The sequence below is a fragment of the Corvus kubaryi genome, unplaced genomic scaffold (assembly GCF_017639235.1).
Source record: "Corvus kubaryi isolate FWS band 111438036 unplaced genomic scaffold, C.kubaryi_AGA036_p1.0 37385, whole genome shotgun sequence".
NCBI lineage: Eukaryota > Metazoa > Chordata > Aves > Passeriformes > Corvidae > Corvus > Corvus kubaryi.
The window spans coordinates 34,747,065-34,768,246 of NW_024581127.1; the positions used below are offsets into that span (position 1 = coordinate 34,747,065).

General features: G+C 43.8%; 1 protein-coding gene and 1 long non-coding RNA gene across 7 annotated transcripts in view; one reads left to right on the forward strand and one right to left on the reverse strand.

Moving 5' to 3' along the window:
• Positions 1-21,182, reverse strand: part of TSNARE1 (t-SNARE domain containing 1) — a 462,499-nt gene that overhangs the window by 395,291 nt on the left and 46,026 nt on the right. The window lies entirely within an intron of this gene.
• Positions 28-20,896, forward strand: LOC121668323. The gene is made up of 3 exons (XR_006017337.1): positions 28-47; positions 830-833; positions 20,820-20,896. It is a non-coding gene; the product is annotated as an uncharacterized LOC121668323 (long non-coding RNA).

Consider the following 21,182-nt stretch of genomic DNA (forward strand, 5'->3'; position numbering starts at 1 on the left):
TTCACGTGAGGGTGGGGAGGCCCTGGCACAGGTTGCCCAGAGAAGCTGTGGCTGCCCTGTTCCTGGAAGTGTCCAAGACCATGTTGGATGGAGCTTTGAACAACCTGGTCCACTGGAAGATGTCCCTTCCCATGGCAGGAGGTTGGAACTGGATGGTGTTTAAGATCTCATCCAACCCAAACCATTCTGCGATTCCATGATTTTTTGGAGGATGAGAACATCCTGGGCAGCTGAGGGCAGCATCTGTTTGCAGCAAAGCCTCACTACCTGCCCTCGAGGTTTGTTTGCATTCTGTCACACCGAGGTGCCTGTGTTGCCAAAACCCCACGTGTTTAACAGGAGAAACAAGCCTTTTGCATTAGGAATTAAAAACCAAATATATTATAATTATAATATACCTAGCCACCAAACCCACCTCCCTCCTGACAGACATCCCTGCTCTAAAATAAAGAAATAGCTCAGAGGGACTCTCAACATCTCCCCTTCCCCAAGCACAAAGTGGATGCTATTTAAATCCAGTGACAATCTACAGCACACGAAGGACAGAGGAATTGAAGTTTGTGGAAAAATGGCGTAATACGGTGAAAAATAATAATCAAAGGCTGAATTCTGCTATTTCCAACAGGCAGCTCAGCATCCATAGCTGTGTTCCTTAGCTGTGTTCTCTTACAAGAGCATCCTGTCAAAAAGTAACACTAAGTTTCTACAGCCCATATATAGCAGTGACATTTTTATACTGCTAATTGATTAAAAAAGGAGGCAAAAATAAAATCAACTTTTGAACTACCTAAGAGCAGTAGCTTTTTGGCATGGAATGATGTTATTTAAGATGAGTGCAGAGTCCTTAAAACAGCACGTTTGCCATGGACAAAGCTCTCTGCAGGCACCTTCTCTTGCCTGCAAGGATGATAATTATTTTCAGAAGAATAAATCCTAACTTGTAGTTTGTAACATCTCTTGCAGCCCTTTGAAACAGCATGATCTGAATTCTTTTCAGTGCAGCACTGCTGACCTTCACACATACAATATTACATTCATTAAATATCCTTTCTAGATTTGTTGCTGAGTTTTACCACTCTGGACAACTTTTCCTGTCCAAGTCTGTAACTCCACACCATAGAAGGAGAGGACTGTGGGTAGTACCCATGAGGGTCTGATGCTTCTATTTTTTTATTTTCATGCATCAATTTTCAAAACAGGTTAGGAATAACTAGAAACTTCTTAATTTCCACTGTTGGCAGGCCCTACTCCAAAAGCAACTACGACACTGTGGCAGGGAAAATCAAACTTCTATAGATTTAATTATTTGCCATTTAATTCATTAACAGAGTTGTGCTGTTTACAACTTTGTAACTCTCTGAAGCTTTTTGATGGTCGGGGAGAAGGGGAGAAGACTGAGTTCAATGCATGCATCCAAACAAAGCACATTTTAATGCTTAACAGGGACATTTTGATGCATCAGTACATGTCACACCTTTGGAATCCACAGTAAGTACACGCTGTGGGAATCAACACATCATCAGTGCTTCTAGAAGCAGCAGAAATGGACCAAAAATGGATTAGACATTGATATCTTTTGGCTGGAAAATAAAGCAGATTGCTTCTCAGGAAGGCACTCAGAGCCCAACTTCCCAACCTCGCTGCAAGCAGTGGCACAGTTATTTACAGGCAACAGGGGCCTACACCAAAATTTACTAGGAGCACTCGATGCTTTCCCCTTCATTTCAAGTTCCTTCAGCCCAGCATTTTCCATTAGTGCCCTTAATGGATGACTTTGTCTTTTACTGAGGACATCACAACCCCGAGTTTTTTACCAAACAATCTAAACCATGACATTTTAAAGGCAGCTAGGACTCCAAAGGACTTCCACATAGCTCCTCCAGATCACATACCAAGTCCAATCAGAGAAGAGTGGTTGTGTCCAAAGGGATAAATCCTCTGTGGCTGACAGATTTGGAGTCAGGCACTTCAGAGACAGTGTGAGATGGGTGGGCTGATTGCACAGTCCACATCCTAAATTCACCTGAACATTTCCATCTAACAAAATCTCTGTTATCACAAAACCAGAAGAACCTTAGAAATGCTCTTCCCATTCCTTTTCTAGGGTAACTGGGTGATTTGCAGCATTTAGTAGGGGGGAAAAGGGCAGAAAGAGAGCAGAGCTACAGAAGTAGATGCTCTTGTGGATGGCTCTTATAGAAATCCATCAAAAGTCTACAAAATGTCATAAAAGGAACTTAAAATGGGATACAATTACCCAAATCTACTCTACTGGGCTTAAACTGCTAAAAATTGCTTTGAAGCCCTTCTGTCTGCCTAGTCAAGGACCACTCAAAACTACTCCTCAAAACACCATGTATTTTTCTTCACCAAATGCCAAATATACCAAAATGCTGTTTTCCACCTGCTTTTCCAAGAGACCAGTGCAGAGTGCACCACAGACCTCACGTTTCAATAAACCAAAGCCTCCCTACACACATCCATTAGGATTAAAGAACATTCAGGGATCACAGAAGCTGCATGGACCCAAGAGAAATTCAGGAACACTGATCCTTCTGGGATGGTATCTGCCACAAGAGTGTTATTTTCCAAAATTTCACTTATGATCGCCAAGGAAAGGCAATTACTGGTTTACTCCATGTATAGAGACATAAGGCAACACCTGAATTTAGCAGCAGACAACTCAAAGGATGGCCTGGTCCGGTGAGAGGTACCCTTGCCCATGGCAGGGAGGTTGGAATGAGAAGATCTTGAAGGTCTCTTTCAGCCCAAACAATCCCATGATTCTATGACAAGAGCACTTCAAGATGTGAATGTGAGGGAAGCAGACAGCTTCTGGGTAAACCATCCAAAATTATTTCTGGAACACTTTGTTAAAGGCAATGAATTCAATAAGAGAATAACAGGGACAGATGCAAGCCCTCCTGCAGCACTGGTTCTTTGCCTCCCACCCTTGCATCCCTCCTGCAAAACTCTTAAGAACTTAAGAAATAATTGTAAAATGCTAAACTAATAATAACTGTATTGTAAAATGCTAAAAAAAAATTGTAAAATGCTAAAAAAAAAAAACCTGTAAAATTCTAAACTAAAACACAAGAAAAGGCCAAGTTGAATTACTGCATTTCAGATAAATGTTCATATTCATCTTCCCACTGTGCGCAGTGCTGAGCGCTCCTGGAGACGCAGATGAAGGGATTTCGGAAAGAACAAAAATGAGAGTGGTGAGGTACGGGAAGGATTGTCCAGAGAACTTCTGGCTGCTCAACCCCTGGAGGCCAGGTTGGGTGGGGCTTGGAGCAACCTGGTCTGGTGGAAGGTGTCCCTGCTCATGGCAGGGGGCTGGAAAAGGTCTTTTCCAACTCCAACCATTTTGTGGGGAGGGAAAAAAACTCAACATGGAAGTTTGTGATGAGCAATGATGGCAGACCTCTCTCAACATCCCAGAAGTGGTTTTGTGCTGCACTGGGAAAGGAGAGGGAGGTTCAGAACTGCAAAGTGAAGAGGAAAAGTCAGCAACTTCTCCACAGCCAGAACCACTTGCAAGCAACGAAAAAAATGGTTACAGAGAAACCTAAAAACTCAGCCTCTATTTTATAAACAAGAATAACACTGACCTACTTTCAAGCACACTCGCAAAGCTGCTGGAGATGCCACAATGAAAGGCACTGCAGAAACCTAAACACCACCTCAGATATGCAGCAATAAGGTTATCGCTGAAATGCAGCAAGGCACTTTCTACAGTGAAGGTAACAGATAACGGATCAAATAATACAGAGAGCTGGAAAACTTTTTTTTTTTTGAAAATATGTTTCTAAAAAGCATTCAGGACATACTCTTGCAAATGGTGCCCTAGCTCTTTTAATAATCACAAAAAGTAAAAGGAACTTCTTTACATAGCAAGGATTGTCTCTGGAAGAACCCCATGAGATAACCTGCACGGAGCTCAAATTATTAGCTTAAAATATGAGGATGAGCTGATCCAGCCAGGATTCACATCTATATGGGAATAAGGAATTAATCAGGTCTTGGGTGACTCAAAGGAAGCCCTCTGTGGTAAAATGGAGGAATGTAAAAAGAACAGAAATTTCCCTGGTGGAGAGAAAAAGAGGCCTTGGACACTGTACAATATATTTAGCTTTGCTAGGGAAAAATCAAAGCTAGGCTGTTGAGTTCTTTAGAAATAACTTGGTTTCTTGCTTGCATTCGTACAGCTACGCAAATGAAGCTCAAGCCTCCACCAAGATGTACATTAAAATTATTATTTCTTTTCAAAATGCTGAATTTGCCCTTACCATTTATAGAGACAAGTTTTCAAATCTTCTGCTGCAGCAGTTCCTCCCCACATTCCCACCGCCTATGAAAAGACTCTCTTTCCTCCAAGTGGGAAAAGAAAGTCAATCTTTGCAGGATGGGGGCTTTGGTAAGCAGAATGGGAGTGTGTCTGCACAGATTACGAAAAAAAAAAGAAAAATTGGAGATAAAGATAGCAGGTCCATCAGGAAAGCTTTGAAAATGTGAAAAATAACCATCAGCTCTTGATTTCAAGAGCTCTATTGCACCAATCAGTAGGTACTTTCATTTCAGCCATAAGACCACCACCTGCCCAACCCTTTATATTTCTTCAGAAATCCTATTCAGACCTAAAAATGAAATCACAGAATCACAGAATAGGTTGGGTTGGAAAGACCCTTTAAAGGTCACCTAGTTTCAACCCTCTGCAATGAGCAGGGACATCCTCAACCAGTCCAGTTTGCTCAGAGCCCTGTCCAATGTCACCTTGAGAGTTTCCAGGGATAGGGAGGCCACACCTTCTCTGGGCAACCTGTGCCAGGGCCTCACCAGCCTCAGCATAAAAAAATTATTCTTAATCTCTAGTATAGATCTACCTTCCTTTAATTTAAAACCATTACCCCTTGTCCTATCGATATATACTCCACCAAAAACCTGTCCTCACTTTTTATGAGTTCCCTTTAGTATTGAAATGCCCCAGTAAAGGTCTCCTAAGAGAGAGGGCAATCAAATCCTTTAGATAAGCAAGGGAATGTCTGGAATTAACCATTCAGAAGCCATCAGTACAAAGGAACACAGTCTGCAGTCCAGTAACACACAGAAACTTCGGCTGTTTCATAAGCAGCACATCTCAAAGATGTTTTAAATCCCACAGACTCATTGGGAACAGCCAATTCTGCTCCCAGCAGGACCCACCCACCCTGCGAGCACCTGCACCTGGAAAGGTGACCCCCAGCATGGGCTAATCCATCCCAACCAGGTCACCCAGGCATCAACACCTCTAGGGGGTATTTTCCCATCCTCTGGACTGCTTGCCTGGCAATAACTCAAGCCACGGTGCTCCCAGTGCCCCTCCTCAGAGGCTATTTCACACCTTCATAGATCTAACTCCGAAGGCATTTTTCCTCCCAGTCTAATCTTCGGAAAAATTTGACAGCAATAAAAATGTAATAAACCAACCAGTCGGATTATATATATAGTGCAGTCTGAGGAAGATGAAAGGCTGTATTGTTAAGAGATATAATTCCAGAGGCTCCCACAGTGTAGCCTGTGCCTACACAGAGGAAGAAAAGGAACTGAAGCAGCTTATATTTTGTCCTATAAGTCGCCTAAAATAAACCCAGCTTCTGATCCTCGGCTCACATCAGGAGAACGGCACTGAGAAAGCCAATAAAGACCTGCCAAATATCTCATGAGGACAAAATACCTGTGTGTTCTACCCAGCTCTTGCCAATGCATCAAGTGAAGTGATATGGGGAAGGCAAAGGAGGACTGTGTGCTTGGAAATCAAATATTCAAGAGCAGAAGGAAACATCTCTGGAGTTATTCTGCTCAGGTCATTTTGAAGAGAAATAAATCACTGCCATCAGATTGTGATGAGCAGTAACTGTGTGGCTACAGTACCTCTGCAAATACTCTTAATTTCATTTATATTGGTAGACATTAAAATGCTCTTAATTTAATTTCTATCGGTAGACATTAAAAAAAATGAAACAAACAATAAAAAAAATCTACTGTGCCTCAAGGAAGAAAAAATAAAAATTAAAAATTTAGCCATGAGACCTGATCAAAGATAAATTGCAGCTTTTATAATAACAATAATAATTTATTCCACTGTGGCACTGGACAGCAGATGATGAGAGATGAGCAAAGGTCTCCACGTCTGGATTTACACCAGGCCATTCCATCCACTGGGTTACTGGAGCAGCAATTAATCACTGCTGGAGAAGGGAGGCATCTTAAGAAAATCTTGAGGTTTCAGAAGTGAGTTGTAACACCTTTAGAGAGCAGTTTGTCTCCTCAGGAGCTGAGACATCTTGAAAAAACGGTAACTTAGAAGATTTTAGCTTGCCTTTTTAGAGAAACTGCTGTCACCCTTTCATGTTAAGGAAAAACAAAACAAAATAAAACAAAAACTCAACAAACCATCACAAGAAACTGTTTAGACCCACAAATTCAAATGCAACCAGCATTTACCAAAAAGATCAATGGGACACAACTGAAGACTGCTAAATATAATTTGACTGCAAAACTCTCGGAGCAAGAGGAAGAAGCTACCACATGACATCAGAAGACATCTAAAGAAAACATCTCTTTTTTTGTTCATAATTTTCTGATGGCTGCCTCATCAACCCAGCAGCCACATTTGAAGCCCTGCTTCCAATTCTACTCAGAGAAATGAAAATTCCAGTCTGAGAATAGCTGTTCAAGAAATAAATCTCTTCAATAGCTTGATGGCAGAAGTGCAAGAAGGGTAATTTCACAGTTATCATCAGAGGTGTTCCAGAGACCTGCCATTTCCTACTGAACACAGGGTAAATCTGTGCAGATCCTCTCCACGGGGTAGGGAGGAACTCCCTGATATTCTCCCCTAAAACAAGACAAACTCAGAGTCAAAGAGAAGTTTAGGTTGGAAACAAACTCTGGAAGTCTCTATGTCTGTTCTTCTCCTTGAAGCAGCTGCTGTTCAAACCCTGGCTACACTTTTGTTAACACAGGATGTGGTTGGCCTTCTCTGGCACAGGGAACTCTGCTGACTCACATTCAGATTTATATTTACATCCTTCACTAAACTTGGACTTAAAAATTCACCAGTGTGGATTTTTGGGCAAAGAATGACCTTCCAGTAAACCACCTGGCGGTTAAATCACCACCCTCTGTCTTCTCACTGTTGGGGCTCGCTTTGGCTCTGAGTCCTCCTGGTCATCACTTTTTGCCATCAGTTGATTCCTCAATACTCTCGCACAAAAATAACTTTCCCCAGTCTTTACAAACTAGTTCCTCAGATCATGGAACTAATATTTCATCTTTATTATGTGGGCAAGGGCAAAGAGAAGATCCTGCAAAGTTTTGACTACAAAAAAATATATAAAAGTTCATTCAATTCAGATTAGAAGCTCAACTACATCCATATGTTTTTATTTTCTTTCTTCTTTTTCTCCCCTGAATCCAGAATTCTACACATATAAAGGCTCTAAAAAAAGTATATTGAAACAAACAAAAAAATATAGTATGAAAGAACTTGTACTGAATTAAAGTACTCAGGAAGAAAAATAATTTCACCAGTGGAACAGTAGTTTTAAGAATCCATGTTTTGGTTCACTTCACTTAAAACCAGGCAGCTGCTTTCACAGTCACCCACAAAGATGATGGAGAACCTGAAAAAGTGAAAGAAGGGCAGCATGATGGGAGAGAAAAGTTGAGAGAATCAGAGTATAAAGTAAAATATATTTGGAAGAAGCTTCCACAAATGTATTGATTTAAAAAAAGATCATGGAAGCTACGTCCCATTCCGCAATATAATATCCTCATTCTTCATTCTTGACTGGCATTCAATTCCTTCCCCTGGAATCCCTTCTAAAACAAAGCAGCATGACATGATCACAGAAGGTTAGAAAAAGGCCACACGAATTCTCATCTCCACTCAGACCTTCAGATGGAAGGAGGATCTCAACAATTGTTATCTGATGATGTATTTGAAAACACATTAAAGAATTAAATGCAGCCAAACAAAAAATAATGATCACTGAGCAAAGGATGCTGGAAGAGGAACAACGACGCCAACCAGGAGATTGATTTTGTGTCATCTTTTACACAGAGAAGAATATTACACAGAGGAAGTTTGACAGACCAGATAAATTTGTGTTGGTTTGACTCTTCCACCTACAATCAAATACTCATGATCTATGGAGAAAAGCCAGATAAGGGAAGAACAGAAGGAGAACAGGAAAAAAAAAAAAACCAACACAGCACCAGCCCCAAAAATGAAAATCTGTCCTAATAAAGATCTGAATAATAAAGGTTTTTTATGAAAATAAAAATAAGAAAAAAAGCCTTTACACTAGATAGATAGCAAGTAATTAAAAGGAAATTTCATCCTACATCAACTCAGAAACTTTGTTTTCCCAAGCCCTTGGAGGGCATCTCATCTGGGAAGCAAAGCTCAAAGGTCTCAGCTTAGTCCTTCTTGACAGCACTTCAGAGCAAAAGCCCTTGGGGAGCCAGTTTCCTTCTCTATGAATTGGTAACATCAGTACTTGACAGTCCTCCAGAAGCTCCCTGAGGGGAAAAAAAAAAAAAAAAAGGAAAAAAAGAAAAGCTGATTTTGGTTGCATCATTCAGCAATACACCAGAAGAAATTCTACAAGTCCATGTGGAGATCCACTCCCACATGAGAATTATGTTTTGCAGCACACTTAAATACCATCTGCAAGAGAGATAAGGAACTGGAAGACACAGAGCTTCAGAACTCAATCATCAGTCATCCTCTCTCTCTAAAACTAACAAGTGTTAAAAAGAGCCACACCAAGAGGGTGCAGCAAAGATGTGGGGCTGATTAATAATTAATTAATAAACACTTCCCAGTCCTGCTTGGGTTGACAGAGGAAGAATGAGCCCAGGGGGCAGAGGAAAGCCCTGTGTCATGGAAGGAAAAGGGTGAGCAATGCAAGGTTAATACACATTTTGCCCACAAACTCGACACCCACATATTGCTCCAAGCCCCATCCAACCTGGAACTGTTCAAGGCTAGGTTGGACAGGGCTTGGAGCAACCTGGTCCAGTGGAAGATGTCCCTGTCCATAGCAGGGGTGTTGGAACTGGATGATCTTTAAAGTCCCTTCCAAAACCCAAACCATTCTGTGATTCTACGATTACGTACATACACAGTTCAGACTTCACCCAAAGGCCTTTACAACATTAGATGATTTTTTTTCCCTTTTATTTTCATGGAATCTGCATTAGATCCTGTGGTTTTAGGCCGAAAGCATCAGCACAGAATTTATTTCATAGCTATTACAAGGTACATTACACTAATTAGGACACACATTATGGCCTGCTCTGTGTCCTGTGATAAATCACACAGTGCCATGGTCTGGGGTAAACATTGCCATACATCTCTGGACACTACTGCATGTTTGACCACTTCCATAAATACAACTGTTTCTGTGGTACAAGTATGACTGGCTACAGGGACTAATTTATCACCATTTTCTTTCAGCACATAAACAGCGTAGTAAATTCTGCAGCTTCCAGGGGAAGAAAAAAAAAAGAGGCAGCAGTGGGATTTCCTTCAGTGAAGTAGCATCAGTTGTATTTTTCCTTCAGTAACATACCAATTGTTCTTCATTTTCCAAAAATATACTCACTGTGTCATGACTAGTGTGCAGTCAGAGAGAGGTTTCTGGCTTTCAAGCTTGTCATACCTGAGAAATTGAGGTGAAGGGAGGACAGCAGGCTCAGGCTCACAGTTTCTAAAGACATTGGTGGTATTATGAGCTTTTCTTCCAACTATCCCCACACAGGTTTGTTCATACACAAAAGCTCCATCTCAGAGGTAAGCCTTATCATTCCATCAAATGTGCTGAATTTCACACACTGTTCAACAAATATGGGAGGGGGAGAAATGCTGACAAAATGAGCAGAGGTTGGAAGCTTAATGTCCCACACACACATCAAATGTGCCACCATGAGCCCGGCACGCTTTTCCTGGGGAAGAAGTCTTTATTCCAAAATGCTCAGGCTCCATCTAGAGCAATTGAGACAGTTTTATAGGCTGTGTCCTCTCTGGGACAGAAGAACCAGAGCTGGAGCACCACCTGGGAGTCAGGGCATCACCCAACTAGAGCAGCATGAATGGGTCCTGGGACTGGAAGAATTTAATTTCATAATTAGTTAACCAAACTTAGTGTAGTGTCTCAAGCACACAGCATCCATTGACTCACTGTCCTCCAGTCCATCCATCCAAAAAGCAGTAAAAAATTGCATGGACAAAAGAAAAGTTCCACCACCAAAATTCAGAAAGCAACAGCAACTTTGCCTCCAGGTCTGCCTTACCCAGAGTGAGACTTGAGAGAGCAACAAAGGATAGTTCAAGCTCCCAGGAAAGCCACCAAATAAAAGAAACAGCTTTTATATCATGCAAATGACAAAGGGAAGGAGACAAGGCGTTTTGAAAGGGGACCAGAACATCTTGTATCGACATGGAACCCCAATTCAGCAGGAGACAACCTGACAGGCAGATGTGACAGCACAGAGAGGAGACCAGACAGAATGAGACAGCTGCTTAAAACTTCAAAGGATTGTGATTATGGCTTAGATCCTACACAGGTATGGCCTGGAAAAAAAGGACAATAAAGGACACCTCCATGTTTCAAAGTTTTGAGGGGTATCTCAGAGAGGTCTATGGCCTTTGGCAAGTTTAAACAACAGGACGCTGGTTAGCCCACACTGGAGATGTGGTAGGATATGTACCATTAAAACCCCCTTGATCCCAGTGGGAACCTTCTTCCATGAACCAAGAATGAGGAGGATCCCTGGAGTTGTCTTGTGCAGGAGACAACACAAACCAGCTTCCACAGGCTGGTGGGATGGGACTTCACCACACACAACATGAGCAAACATGTACGGATTTGTTCTTCAGACCTAAACAGATTTCTAAGAAGTCTTCTCTGTGTGTTTTTACCTGAAGATTCTTTGCATTGTGACTGCAGTCAGATTAACATTTCCACTACACTGAATTTGACAGTCAAGAGAGATGAATGTCAGCAGCCCAAGCAAGCAGATCAGTCAATGCACAAAACCCAGATAGCTCAACATGAACAAAAGCCAAAAAATGTTAAGCTCTGCTGCCACTCCATTTCCACTCCTTAGTGGCATTTCAGAGCTCAGCCATGCCTTGTATCACTATTAAATGGGAATATTTCAAAAGGTGCTGCATCAACAACTGAGAGTGGAGCTGTGTGGCACAACTATAGCAGCAAGCCCTTGGCTTGCCCAAAGGACCAAAGTCCTTCAGAAAGGTGTCAAATAGGGCTTCAGCCGGACAGAACACCAAAGCTCATCCTATTAATAGCCAGAGAAGTGCCCAACCATGAACAATCACCTGCTATCCTGAAACAACCCTGCTGCAGGCACTCTCACATGTAACGGGTCAGCAAACCCTATATCCCAACTCAAGGGGAAGAGCAAATTCCAGATTAGAACAATGGGAGGGGATGGAAAATAAGGACGGGCACCCTCCCATCATGCCCAGGTGAGGAGGCTGGACCACACAGGCAACAGCCACAGCAGTAGAATAATGGAATCACACAACATCCTGAGTTGGAAGGGACCCATGAAGATTATCAAAGTCCATCTCCTGGCCCTGCACAGGACACCCCAAGAATCCCACTGTGTGCCTACAGATGTACCAAAGCATTCTTGCACACACATACCAGTCCTAAAAAAAACAGCACTGAAAGTTAGGATAGCAGCTTCCAGCTTCTCTTTCCCAGACACCCTAGAGACTCATATTACTTCCTCGATTACTTTGAGGGAAGAGCCAAGAAAAACAAGGCTGTGGTCCAGACATCTCTGCTGAGCCCACAGGGAAGACTGGACAGTGGTTAGAGGATTGCAGACCAGGAATTTGTTCAGAAAGAGAAAAATCCACAGCCTCAGACCTCCCACAGGAGCTGAGTTCTTTCCTGCTCTGTATAAATTTATGTTGTGTCCAGCTTCAAGGCAGAAGTGGCCAAGTTATGACATGCAGGAGGAAATTGAGCCAACAAGACACCACTGTGCACTGTGCCTGTGTCTGAAGGAAAGAGTTAGGGCTGGGCAGCCCTTCTTGGCTCAGGCAGGCACTGAGCAGATTCCTGAGTGGAATCTGTGTGTCCAGCTTGGAGCATCTCCCTCAGCACCTCCAACCACTTCATTCCACCTGTTCTTCCTCAGGTGGAGGAGATGAAAAACCTCTGACATGAAGCCAACACATGGTGGAGGCTCAGCAAACTTAAACCATGGAACACACACTGCCATGAGCCAGAGGCAAAGGAGTTCATAAAATAACACTTTGCCACAGACAGCCAGGCAGAATGAGATGATCTTTAAGGCCCCTTCCAACCCAAACCATTCAGTGATTAAGAGCCCGATTTTCTCCCATGAGCTGGGCTAAACCAAAAAGAAAGGTATGAAGATCTGGACCTGGAGATGCAGCCACAACAGCATAACCTGAAACAGCTCTGTCTTCATCATAACCCCACTACAAGATATCCAAGATGCTGGCTGAGGACGTGCAAGGAATTGAGACTTTTCCAGCAACTTTAAAAATTCACTAACAGCAATTCCAAAGAGTGCCAAACTCTCACCAACTAAAAAATAAGAGAATGGGTACTCACTAAACCTCGCAAATTTCTTTTTCTGACTCATATGCTCCCTGATTTCCTCCCACAGAGGACAAACCCTCCCAATTTTCCATTTGAGCAGCGGGATCAAAAAGCTCATACAACCACATGTACAAACAAAGCGACCCTGTAGCAACATCTCTGCTCAGAAGTGACATTAAGTGCCACCAGTAAAGCTATTCTTTTATCTGAAAGTCTGTGGGACATACAGATATTTCATGTATTAAAATAAAGGTGCAATTACTTTAAGTAAGTAGGTGTAGAGTTTTTAAAAGACTGAGTATCTTATAGCAAGGCTCAGGGTTTTCTCTGAACATCTGCAGGCAGAAACAGGACAAAAAAAAGCGCCACCGGAGAACTTAATCATAAAAGACAGAAAAGTCAAAGTTAGTTTTATCCAGGTCACGACTTTTCAAAAGTTGGGATTTTGTTTGCTTTGCTCTCATTAGAGGGAAATGTTACTGCAGAAACCATGGAAAAATTATGGGTGGGTTCACAGCTCAGGTCTGTGCCAGTGCACTTCTCCTTGGATAACATCAGATCCTTGCAAACCCTTTCAGAGCATTGCCAAAGCTGATTTAACGGGGTGTGACAGAGCCAGAAAGCTCTTCCCCATCAAAATCAGTTAGGACATAATAGAAAGTCTATCAACTTTCAGTCCTGTAAATACTCACTTTCAAAAGCTATTGTAAAATACAGTCCTTTGGGTTTTTGAAGGAGAAAACTGTTTATTGCTTCAACACCATGAGTCAACTTCTCTACTACCCAACTTTCTTCCTCCCCTTGTTCTCTTATAAATAAGTACAAACCCACGTTTTAAGAGTATATTCCAAATAACCCATCAGCCTGTAGATTGTCCTCCCCCCACCCATATTCATCTCTCACCATATTTAAGTACCTGCTAAATTAGACAGTAAAGGTTTGCTTTGAATAATGGCTACCCTATAGCAGGAGCAGAGACTACATAAGTTACTATAAATAGAGTTCTTAAAAGACAATTTGAGCTCTTTATCAGAAATGTCGTTTGTCAGAGTGGTTGTGAGAGAAAAAAATCACTTAGTCCATCCAAAGCCAACAGCCTCTGCAGGGCAGGTCTGGGAAAACTTCACCTCAGCCAAGGAAGAGCATTTAGAATCATGGAATGGTTTGGGTTGGAAGGGACCTTCAAGACCATCCAGTTCCAACCCCCTGCCATGGGCAGGGACACCTCCCACTAGGCCAGGTTGCTCAGAGCTCCATCCAAACTGGCCTTGAACACTCTAAGAACCATTTTCTTCTAAAAATCCCCCATTGCATTGACAAGAAAGGTGGGGAGAAACTTTTCAGCAGGGCTTGTTGTCATAGGACAAGGGGTAATGGTTTCAAGCTAAAAGAAGGATGATTAAGATGAGATTAAGATGAGATACCATTTTGGCAGTAAAACACTTTAAAAGGCTTCCCAGAGAGGTGGTGGATATCCCATCCCTGGAAACAGTACAGGTCAGGCTGGACAGAGCTCTGAGCAACGTGATTGGGTTGAAGATGTCCCTGATCATTGGACTTGGTGACCTCTAATGGCCCCTTCTAACCTGAACTATTCTATGATTCATGTCTTGTAGACTTTTCCAGCATTGACCCCTTTGTTTATCCTGCTTTCACTGTAGACATGGTAGGGAAAGGAAAAGGAAGGAAGGGGAAAAAAAGAAAAATAGAATGGCAGGAAGGAAGAAAAGGGACGAAAAAAAGTATCAAACACAGGGTTTTTCTTGTCCAATTTAAGGGTCAGAGAAAGAATAGAAATACCACCCTTCCCTTAACTGGCACTGGGGGGATATGGAGCTATTTAAAAATACAGTGATATGCCAAATGTGCTAATTCCTACAAAAATCAATGTCCCCAGATGCAGGGTTCTTTTCATCAATAGAGGTCTTGCACATGCTTCAGTTAACTGAGCTTTGGTTGATACATGACGTAATTTTACGTATTTTTGTCATAAAAATGCCTCTGGTGTGACAAAAGGCTGGTTCTAAGTGCAGGGGAGGAAACAGACTGTTTGATGCCCCTGGCAACAGCTTAACGGGAAAGCACAGATATTTTAAATTGCTTTTTAATCACTTCTAGATATTTCACCCCCCAAATTGTAACCACTTCCTGAACAACTGCACCTCATTGGGAATGAGCAATGCCAGCAGGCACAGACAATATTTTGCATTTGACAAAGGTGCTCTGATCCCAGTGAGGCCTTTGGAATAATATTCACACACAAGGCACTGAAGTTGAGTGCCTTTTCAATTCTCTGTTTGCAGGGTTTTTTATTTATTTCTGCATTTATTTATTTCTGCATTTATTTATATGTTCTGATTAAAAACCAAAATTGATAGATTTCTTTATCTGCTTCCCCGTTGCTCTCTCAAAACAGACAGAAAACACTTTTTTCTAACTCAAAATACAGTCCTAACTCAAAAGTTTCCAGGACAAGATTCTTCCTGGCTGGCCAGCTTGACCCCGAGCAGATCATCTCAGGCAATTACATTGCTGAGGAGACTGGGGCTGACGACATAAACCAACCTGCAGCACAACTTTAAAACAACATGGATTCAAAACATCTTGAAATGCTGAAATGCTCTCCCTAAGTGACAGGCACTGTGCCATGGCCTCTCCCCTACATTATCCTGACCCTCCTTGACTTTATGAACTCTCCTGCCCTGCTATAGGTTATAGCTATCTGGAAAATGAGAGTAGGAAGCTAAGCTGAGTTGGGAAGTCACAAAGAATTTCAAAGTTTCATCAGCAGTTCAAATTTTATAGAAAATCTGTCATTTTAGAAGAGAGTGATGTCCTTCCCCTTGAAAATCAAACAAGAGATTTGGATAGTGCCACAGGGTTTCCTTCTCTTACTGTTTGATATTGGGTGAGTATTTTTTGGGCTCTGGAGACCATTCCTGTGCAATCACTGCTTGTTTGCCTTCCCTCTGCTCTGTAGCTGCCAACACAATCCTCTTCCAAACCTACACACAGTTCAACATTGTGATCCATCTCCGAGGGATGCTGATCACAATGCTGAACTGTGTGTAGGTTTGGAAGAGCATTTTGTTGTTGGAACGAGATGATCTTTAAGGTCCCTTCCAACCCAAAGCATTTTATGGATTCTGAGATTCCCAGAGTGCCTGCTCTAACACCACCCCTTACATGGTATCTCCATTTTTACATACTGTGAGAGGACAGAAAAAAAGAGGAAAGATCCCAACCATGGCTCCATAAAAAAACCTCAATTTTGCAGCAAGCAAGCTGGAAAGCTGCCATTTCATTCAGCTGAAGGATAAATACATTCAGCCTTTTGGATCTCTAAAGGCAGAAGTAACTCACATCAGCTTCTTCCTCTCTGCTCAGGCAAAATAAAGGGACATCTGGATTTACCTCTTTCGCAGGTACCTTGCACAACACCAGCTCTAGGCTGTCATCCCAAACCAGCACAGGACCCTGCCTGTGTGAGGAGGAGATGTTTTTAAAAGACACCAAAAAAAATCCAAATCTGGCCATGGGGAGCGAACAGAAAGCTGCAAGGCCCAGGGATGCAGATAATTCAAAATATACTGATGTGCCCTGAAAAATGGAGGCTGCAGCCAAAATGCCCAGCCTGACACAGGACAGATTCACTGGCAGCTCGCTGCAGAAATTAAGGTGTTTGCACAGATGTGTCTGCCTTAAGACAAGGAGGCACCTGCTACTGATTGTGGGACCTGGGTTTCTGTAAATTCCAAGTCAAAAGAGAAAACATAATCCTTCTCCTTTAAAAACTAGATGCATAAATAAATCAAGTTAAATCCTCAATCCCCATCACAGAGTCCCAACTAGAAGTTGACTTCCATTTGATAGAAGGAGAGCAAGGACAGCTTCATCTTCCCCCCCACCCCACTTTAGCAGCACAATAGGACATTGATAGGCTGGAAAAGAGGTGCTGCCATAGTGTCAGATGTGGAAACAACATTAATTTCTAGATCCATGTGTTTTCAGGTGCTGGTGCTTTGTCTAAACACCTGCACAGTACAGGAAAGCTTCCATCAATCCCTTAATATGTAGTGGAAATAATCTCATTTTTTGAAGATTAAAAACATCCAGGAGTTGTCCTTAGCAATAGCTGCTGCAGTAACTATAATTTCACTTCCCTGTATTCCCCCCACATCTCAAAGAAAAAAAACATCATAGAATCATAGAAGAGTCTGGGTTGAAAGGGACCTTAAAGAAAATCTTACTCCAACCCCTTGCCATGGGCAGGGACATCTTCCACTATCCCAGGCTGCTCCAAGCCCTGTCCAGCCCAACCTTGGACACTTCCAAGAATGGGACAGCCACAGCTTCTCTGGGCAACCTGTGTCAGGGCCACATCACCCTCGGAGGGAAGAATTTCTTCCTAATCTCTCATCTAAGTCTCTCTTCTATCAGTTTAAAGCCTTTCCCTCTTGTCCTGTTACTCCAGACCCTTGTCCAAAGCCCCTCTCTGGCTTTCTTGTAGCCCCTTTAGGCACTGGAAGGGGCTCTAAGGTCTCCCTGGAGCCTTCTCTTTTCCAGGCAGAACAGACCTAACTCTTTCATCCTGTCTTCCTAGGAGAGGTGTTCCAGCCTTCTGATTAGAAATCCTTCCTTAACACCCAGGTTTTCCCCATCTGAGGAGCAGTCCCAAATCACAAGAAACCCTCTTCCCATGTGGTGCATGGCAGACACCTCCCACAGCCAGACAGCAGTGCTCGCATCCAACAATGGAGACCTTCCCTCTATTTGCATGCTCGGCTCTGCCAAAAGCAAAGCACGCTGCTCAAGTGGGAGAACACCTTCCTACTTCTTCAGGGAAGACCAGGGAATTTGTGCAGATCCCTGGTTACTTGGAGGCAGCATTTCTCAAGGAAGACAACCAAGGGATCTCAGAGCAGCAACTCTTTCAGTGCTAAGGAGATTAGGACAGCGGCCCAGGGAATCAGCAATCCCAGCACACCACATCCACATAGCTTTGCCCACGGCTGTCACTTTGAGGAGAGTTTGCCTCAAAACCAGCACAGAGATTATCTTGTTCTCTTGCAGGATTGAGATGCAGGGGAAAAGCAGCAAGACGGGAGCCGCAGGCTTTGTGGAGGCGAAGCCAGCTCTGCTCACTGAGCAGGGACCACCACATGGAGGAAATCTGGCCAGAAACCACCCCAGCGCTGGAATGCAGGCCAAGAAACTGGTTTGAGAAAACACAAAATGTGCCAGCAGCCTGATGACAGTGCCCATTTGCTCTGAGGGGGGGGTGCACTGAATGCCAGGACATCCCAATGAAGGCAAGTGTGGGTAGTTATCAGATTAAGCCGCCACTCAGGGAGAAGGTTTTGTGGATCACCACAGTGCTCACATCACATGCTGACAGCTGGCAGAGCCACACAAGGGTGTTGCATAATGGCTCCTTTTCCTTTCCACACACACTCGATGGCATCTCGCAGAGAGGTGTCACAACCAGGAATCACGTGTGTGGTGAGGACACGGAGCAGCTCACTGGGAGGGGAGCAATGGCAAGCCAAGTCCACCAGGAGTCCACACAGAATCATGGAATTGCTTAGGTTGGAAAAGACCTTTAACATGGTCCAGCCATTAACCAAGCACTGACTGCCAAAGCCACCACTAAGCCATGTCCCCAAGTGCCACATCTTGCACACCCATTAAATCCCTCTGCACTTCCTTGGGCAGCCTGTTCCAATGCTTGACCATTCTTTCAGCAAAGCAATTATTCCTAGTATCAAATCTAAACCTCCCCTGGCACCACTTGAGGCCATTTCCTCTTGTCCCATCACCAGCTCTGAGCCTTTTTATGTGCCCTTGTACAAACAAAGCCCCCAGTTCCTTCACGCCCCTAAAGGCAAAATCAGCACATGGTGGAACAGTTCATGAAAAACAGCATTTGTGAGGGTCACCATTGACACCTGAAAAGATCAGGAGGATGGGGACAAGGACAAAATGCAAAGAGATCTAGCAAGGAGCTGGGTGCAATGAGGCCATCAACACATGGATGTTACATCTCCATTTGTTTTAACCGACAGAGGTTTATTTTATGGATAGTTGTGTGCACACAGAACTATTTTTATGACTGATAAAACCACAACTTTTCCAATTACTATGCCTCAAACTGAAAGCACCAATAACCAGTCAGAGACAAAGACAGAAAACCACTTAGTGGCACACAAAAAAGTTTGAGTAGTGAAGCTGATGCTGGACACAAATGCAGGCACAAGCTTAGCCCCAGTCAACCTCTTACTTGCATCACCTGAATGGCTGAAATACAGGTCAGGCCAGTTGAACGAAGTCCCCAGGGGGGGCCTTCTGGTCTACTTAGCAAGGAGTGGCCTCTCCAGACCTCAGCAGCCTCCGGCGAACACTTGGTGATGTGGATGAAGAGCTGGGGCCAGGGAGCACCTTGTGCTTGTGCCCTGTGCAGCCCTTCCAGCAAAAGTGCCCTCACCAGTGCTCACTTGGCACAGAGCATCAAAAAGCTAAAAACAACTCCACTGCCTGGACTTCCAGGGTACCAGGAGGTGAAAAAGAACAAATCTGAGCAGGAAGAGACTTGGACTCTCTGCTGCAGTCATGCCCTTCCATAGCTGTGCTCTCAAAGCAACACATGTGGCTACCAAACAGCGAGACTTTCAAGAGCATCCTGCACCCAAACTAGAGCTGGGGTTACTCTTCCCAAAGAGTTTCCACCCCCTTTCCTCATCATGCAGGCAATAGACAGGGAGAGCACCAGACCCCTGGTACCCATGGAGCGGGGTGAGGGCAATTAATGAGTGTGAAAGAGCACAAAGACAACACAGGAACAGTGACAGGGCTGGACAGGTCACCAAACTGACAGGGGTTAAAATGTCAACACAGCCAAGGACCACCATGACAGCTGGGCAGAGAGATCCTGACCCCAGCCTGGCTGACACCATCAATGCAGCTCTCGAAGCACCTCACGACTTTAACATTTATCACACTTGGTGCTCTTTACAATTTACACCACCACCACCAACACCCTGCACCGGGCTTGTGACTCCAGGTCCAGCAAGAGCAAGACTGGTCACAGACACAGAGATGCCACAACAGTTATTTCCCCCCTCACTGCTGAAACAATCTGCCCCATCACCTGGCTGACTACAGCTTTCTAACCCATTGGTCCAGGCTGCTCCCAGAGGCCACATTCCCATGTACCTGCTTCCTTCTGCCACACAGAAGAAACTGCACATGAAAGTAAGAGATGGAAAGGGAAAGCCATAAAGCTGAGAAAAGATGCCCTCAGCAAAATTTGTTTTAAGGCATGGCTAGCTCGTACTGAAAGCCAAATCCTCTAGTTTTCAGTCCAGACCCTTGAGGGAGGACAATTTATGTTCTCTCCAGCCAGACATGGTGCTGTGGGAGTACTCAGGGCAGCAGTAACACCACTAAAGCTCTTTGCTCAGTAGTGCTGTGAGGAGATCCAGGGGCAATGAGCACTGGTATTTAGGGAAACATCATGTGTATCAAAAGGGACACCCATCACACTGATTCAGCACCAGTGCCACCACAGGTGACAGGAGAGTTACACAAAGCACTGCTCGCTCCCCAAACACGAACCTTGTGGGGGATGAATCAGTTTCTGTCTCCAGGGACACTAAGGAGGAGTCCTGTAAATCTCCCATTCCTCCAAGGGGAGGTAAACGAGGTGGGAGGGCCAGAACAGTCCCAGAAAAAGCCAGTGGGACTGGGCTGTGGCTGTGCTGTCCATGAATGGATCTGCCACTGCTGAATCTGCTGCTGGAGCAAAAAGCAATTTCCCTGTGAGGGGACCAGTGAGCATTCAAGGGACACATGAACATCCCGCCAGTGTGGCATGGGACCAGCATTCCCCTGCTTGCCTTTCCCACTGCCCAGGAGACCAACAGGGCTTTACCACCCTGGCAGGAGTTTCCAAGATGAGGACCATGAAGTTAAACCCGAAGACCTACAGAACAAAATGGTTCTCAGTGATTTCAGTGAATTTGGGGATGGGCTTTTTAGAAGAGCCTGTAGTGTCAGGGTAGTGGTTTCAAACTGAAAGAAGGTAGAGGTTCAGGCAAAATAGAAGACATTTTTTTACCACAGGGGTGGTAAGACACAGAAACAGGTTGCTCACAGAGGTGGCAGGTGCCCCATTCCTGGATAGATTCAAGGTCAGGTTGGATGGAGCTCTGAGCAACCAGATCAAGTTGAAGATGTCCCTGATCATTGAAATGGAGTTGGATTTGATGACCTTCAGAGGTTGCTTCCAACCCAGACTATTCCATGATTCAAATTCTGCCCAGCATCCTTAAGCACCCAAGTTTCAAAACACAGCCATTCTCCATGTTTATTTTATTCCTGTGCATGGTTTGCTCTAGAGATCAAAGACATGGAACCAGCAAAGGTCCAGCACAACGAGAACACAGGGAGAACATGAAAATATGGCCAAAGTTCTGAGACAACTCTTGGATAAGGTTGCTTTCCATTGCATTGGCTTGGCACAGCCTG